We start from the raw sequence: 5,992 nt of genomic DNA, 5'->3' as shown, positions 1-5,992 counted from the left end.
ATGATTGGCTAATGCAGTGACTCGATTAACACAACAACTGGCTAATGCAGCGATTGGCTTAACGCAATGAATCAATTAATTTGGTGACTTGATTAACGCAATGACTTGAGGACTCACTGCATTATTATAGCAGTGACTTGAGGACTCACTGCATTATTATAGTAGCGACTTAAGAACTCGCTGCCTTATTAGAGCAGCAACTTGAGGACTCACTACATTGTTATAGCAATGGCTTGAGGACTTGCTGTGTTATTATAGCAACGACTTGAGGATTCATTGCATTAAGCTTTAACGCAGTGATACATAGACACTCACTTTTGCCGACTTGTTTTTTGGCATTTCCTTGACTTTTAGAGTTTCTATTCAAGACTTTTTTGCATGTGGGGGTGCTATACTACCCAATCTACCTACTCAATGCAAAAAACAACAAGAAAAAATAACTTTTGAAGGACAAATGGGGTGTTTTGCAAAAAGTGACCGTTTTCCCTTTCAAACCACTTTGAAAATCACTCCTAGCATCATTTCTTAGTATTTTTGTTGGGATTTGTTATCATACACACCTTAGCAATCAACCGATCTACCTTTCTACAAAGTATGAATACTAAAAACACCAAAATCACTTCAAATTCACTCAAAATGACTTTCAACACCTCTCTTTCACTCACACCTTCCTATACAACAAAAACTAATAGCTTTTCACTAAGCTTACTCAATGTTGGGAAATGGGTGGTAACAAGAGAAGCAAATGCAACGTGAAAGTGCACCTGGTACTCCCGACAATAGTGCCAAAAGTGTGTAGTCCCCGCCGGTGACTTGCATGTCATGGGGATCATGCAGGAATGCCGATGGAGTACTCCTCTAAGCTACTTTGGCTTGAGAACAATGCATGCAAATGCCATCCACTAGTGTCACTCTAGCGACTCGACTTTTTGCAATTGTGAATCCATAAGGACAAGAAGAGGGAGTGGAGAAGGGAGAGGAGGAGGAGGAGAAGAAGAAGGGAAGAGGAGAAGACACCAAGGCATCCACAAAAGGCACTATGAGGGAACAAGAGACAACTCCAAATAGGAGGAGGAGGGCTTGTATTCCAATGTGTGCAACCAATAAGTGAATACCAAAGTCAATCATTTGGCCTTTTATACATGCCACCTTTTGAAGGGAGGGCCAACCCTATTTCCTTAATACCACTCTCTTTCCTCATTCTTTACAATCAACTTGGGCCCATTTGGGTCCAAGGCACAATCGTAGCTCTACGGACTTACCACTATCCATCAAATGGCATTGCTAACTAATGTAGTTAACAGCATGCATGCCCACACATATGCTTTTTTGTCTGTGTGCATGCATGTGTGGGTTGTATGTGAGTACTTACATGAGTGATTGTAGCATTAAACATGACATGAAAGAATTACTAAATGAGCATGAGAAAGTACTTGGAATTGTAATTTACCAAAGGAAGCAATATTATAGGCCTTTTGAGAATCACGAGGTTCAAAATAATTGACTTGTCATGTACACAACAAAACATTGGTAATGGATCAAATGAAGACTTCTTTACAAAAAGAAATTTGTAGCTTTCATCACTTTTAGATCATTTGCATATAGAAAAACAAATGGAATGGATTAAAATGTGTCTTTTTATGCTATATGCATATCAATGCACAATTTCTCAACACTCACATACCATGTATGGTTGAAAATGAGAAAATGTGCATGCCCCACCATACAAATGACGTAGAGTTTCATGACCATAGGACACATACATGTATGGTATAAGCATAATAATGGATACATTTTAGACACAATGCACAATGCTTGGTTAGACACAATGGATACGTTTTAGACACAATACACAATGCACAATGCTTGGTTGGAAACGAGCAAACATACATGCTCAACCATATAAAAAATGCCCGACCCATATGAAATTTGTGAGTATGTAGGCATTATTTAAAAGAGGTCTGCAAAAAGGTTTCATGATCATTGAACACATATGCTTATGGTATAAGCATACACTTATTGTATAAGCTTGCACTTATGGTATAAGCATGTGTATTTTTAATTACTAATGTGCCAAATGAGAAAATGTTTATCTCCCACTATATAAATGATAATTGACCCTTGTGAATCTCAATGAGTATATGGAACTCACTCAAGAAAAAGTATGTGCAAAGTTTCATGCCCATTGAGCTTACATATGTAGGTATAAGCATGCAAATACACAATTTTGGGACACTTATGTTCATGGAAAGTCATATACACATATGTATACACATATGGGCAAGCATACGGATGCATAATTTTTGGACACTTATGACCATGGATGGTCAAAAATAAGCAAATGTCCATGCCCCACCATAGAATTGATGCCTTGTCATTATGAAAATTTCCAAGTACATGTTCCTTTTAAAAAAGAAGTCTCTTGCAAAGCTTCATGTAATTGACACCAATATATGCTACATGTATGGTATGAGGATGTTGATGCACAATTTTTAGACACTCGTGCACCACGCATGGTTTAAAAATGAGCAAAATATACATGCTTAACCACACAAATGATGTCTAACCCATTTAAAAATTTATGAGTATGTATGAGTTTACCAATGCATATTTATAAACACTCATGCACCATGCATGGTCAAAAATGATGAATGCTTATCTCTCACAACATAAATGTTGTCCAACCTTAATGAAACATTGAGCTTACTTAGAAAAAGATATGTGCAAATTTTCATAACCATCACATACATACATATATGTTATGAGAATACTCATGCAAAATTTTAGACAATGAATGGTTGCAAACTGCCTCTACATAACTTCATGACCATGAGACATATAAATATATGATATAAACATACCAATAGTACATGATATGATTTGCTTAACAACCACTTATTTTCATTTTTGTTGGTATTTTGGAGAATTGCTATGGTATCTGACACTATATTTTGGATTTTGGATTTTTTGGTATGGTTGGATGCTTCAATGATCATCAACCATTCCTAATGTTATGTTGGACTATATCCTAGCCATCGGAGGAAAATGGTTGGTGGCTTTGGCCATCCTTGGTGTCTTGTAAACTAAGGCGATAAGTCCTTATGGTTATGTGAGATAACTAGTATATGTTAATTTTTAGAGATAAGGTCATACTAGTGGGTGATTAGGGTGTATTATCATCACTATATTCTTGTTGAAGATGGATAGATATGTGATTGGGGAAATGCTGCAAGTAGATCAATATGTCTCTAGATTGGATCTTAGTAAGGATGAGTTATGTGACTAGTTGTTTTGATGGTCTCTTTTTGATTAAGCATGGAGGTGGTTGTCTCTATGTTTAAGGTTTTGTTTTGGTTGTGCCATTGGTTATCTTAGTTGAAAGTGTGAGAGTATGGTGAATGTCCCAAGTGGTGGTGAGGTTTGTAGTTGAGTGGAATTGTCATTTTTTACTGAGAATAAAGGACTTGATGAGAGGTCTAAGTTGTTTGGTATTTTCATGGGCTACACAACCCAAAAGTGTCCCCGTTCCACCTATAAGGAGGTACCATGGTTGTGCACTCTTGCTCACTCAATTAGCACTTGTACTTCACTTGATGTGTCAATCTCTATTTGGATTGTGTTGACCCATTTTATTGATGATTAGTGCTACCACATATGGGTATCAATCACTTGTTGTTATGGGGTGTTGCTTAGTAGGTTTTCCATTGAGTGGTGAAAGAGGGTTGGGATGTTTCTTGAGTGATGGTAAGCAGTCCTTAAGTGGATTTTTCTTTCTACCCTTGAGGTAGGGAATGGAATGTTAGTGGGTTAGGAGGTATTCTTTGTAGGATAGTTATGGTTTGGATGGCTTTCCATGGGGAGGAGTGGCTAGAAGGTGTTGTTTGAGTGTTGAGTGGCTTAGGAGGTGATCTTTGAAGAATGGTTATGGTTCAATAGTTTCCATGGGGATTTACCTTCATGAGGATCCCAATCTAATTGATGGGATTACCTTGTCTTTTTGCACTCACTTGTGAGAAACCATGCACATTTTTGCACCTACACTCATGAGATGGAGCCATGCACTTTCACTTGAAGGACTTGTACTTGTGTGAGAGAGGCCGTGCATTTTGTTTTGTGTTGATGATGCTTCTATTCCCATTATGGATTTGTGGATGGTCATTTTTCCCATTGGGGCATTCTACCATTGTTTAGGATGTGTTGGTGGTTTTGTGCTCATGTGTGAAGGGATCCCCGATTTCCTAAATGAGTCAAGTTATTTAATCAATCATTAGATAGATTAGTGTTACCATTGATGGTTTTGAGCTTCGTGTTTTAAAAATTGCTAAATCAAATGTTACAAAATTGTGGAGGATGATGTGTTAAATCTTTTTTCTTTTTGGATCACTTTGATCTAGATTACCTATTGAAAGTTATGGCTATGTTTTTATTCCTATGGTTTGTAAGGCTATGATTACCTTGGTTGCTAGGATATGTGGAGTGGGTTAGAATACCTTTGATTCCAACCTAAGGCACCAAGTGGATTTTATTTATAGTGTACATGATAGAGTCATTGCCATAGTTGGTCATTTTAACCCCATGGATGCCTATTGGCTATTCTTTAAACTACATTTACATCGCATAGGATCAGTGGTGGTTGATCTAAAAATTTGACTATGTGGACTTGTCTAATTGTCAACTCTCTCTCTCTCTCTCTATGTGTGTGTGTGTGTGTGTGTGTGTGTGTGTGTGTGTGTGTGTGCGCTAATATTTTGGTGTGGCTAAGTGCTAGATAGTGTTCCATTTTGGTCTTTGCATAGGTAGGTGTTAAACTATTGTTGCTTGCATTGGGCCAAAGTTTGTTAAGAGAGTAGTGAATTGAGTACTATGTACATCAAGATATGAGAGTTTGAGGATTGTGTTATCAGCCAAGCTCATTGCACCTATATTACTATTACAATGCCATATTGGGTTGAGTGGCTATGAGTGATTACCTAAGTGAGGATCCTGAGGATTCGAGGAGCTGTGGCAAAAGTCTGCTTGCAAAATCTCAAGATCGATAAGAGTGAAGTCTAGGTAAGAGAGACCTGTGGAGCCTATAGTTGACTAGCCCATGCAAGAAGCACTTTAGCAATTAGTGGCTCTTACCTATGCATGGTTGAGATGTGGCACTACTCCAGCATGGATATGTTGGCAACCCTTGGCTACTAAAAAGTTTTTGAGGTACATTGGTTTTGGTCCTTTTGTCCATCTCAATCTCAATGAGAGTCATCTAAGGAGTTTTGTGTTTCATTTCTACTCATATCATCAAGGTCAGTTGTTGGAGTGTTCATTGTAAGGCAAAAATCTCAAGTAGGAGTAAGCTCTCAGTTGGTACCAAGTCTGTCGATTGGTCTTGGGACCAACTTAGTGTAATAAAAGTCAATTGGCTATGTCTAAATCTCAGACCATGAGCAATTTGGCAAGTGTTGAGATTATTGGAAATACAGTTTATGTGGGTTTCATGTTTCTCCTTGAGCAATATTCTATTGTTTCATGTTGCATCACTTTTGGATTGCTTTAAGAGTATGTGAGAGCCTTTAAAATCTAACGGTGGTATTAGAGCCCCTAGTTTGAGAGGGTCACTATGATCTGCATGATTGCTAAGTGCAGTTTGGTGATCTCTATGAGAGTTTTTAGTTGGTCATCCATCCATACAAGTCTTGTACTTGGTGATAGAATTTGCAAGGGTCCAATAGAATTTGTGAGAAATGGATCCTTTGAAAAAGGAGAAGGTTGTTGAAGGATCGATTATCAAGTTCACATGCCACAACTTTCCATCATGGCAATTGGCCACATGGCTATACTTAATGCAGAAAGGGCTCTGGGGTTTGATTGTAGGGACTGATAAGAAGCTAAAGAGTGATGAATGAGATGAAGTTGCATGGGTATAGTGGAATAATAAGATAGTTCTTCTAATAGGACGAGCACTTGACAGTGAGTATTTTCATCATGTCGACGTATGAGAGACTATAGA

Source organism: Dipteris shenzhenensis, chromosome 2 (assembly GCF_047967505.1).
Source record: "Dipteris shenzhenensis isolate YYH24624 ecotype China chromosome 2, Dip_SZ_1.0, whole genome shotgun sequence".
Classification (NCBI taxonomy): Eukaryota; Viridiplantae; Streptophyta; class Polypodiopsida; order Gleicheniales; family Dipteridaceae; genus Dipteris; species Dipteris shenzhenensis.
This window is presented reverse-complemented; position numbering follows the sequence as displayed.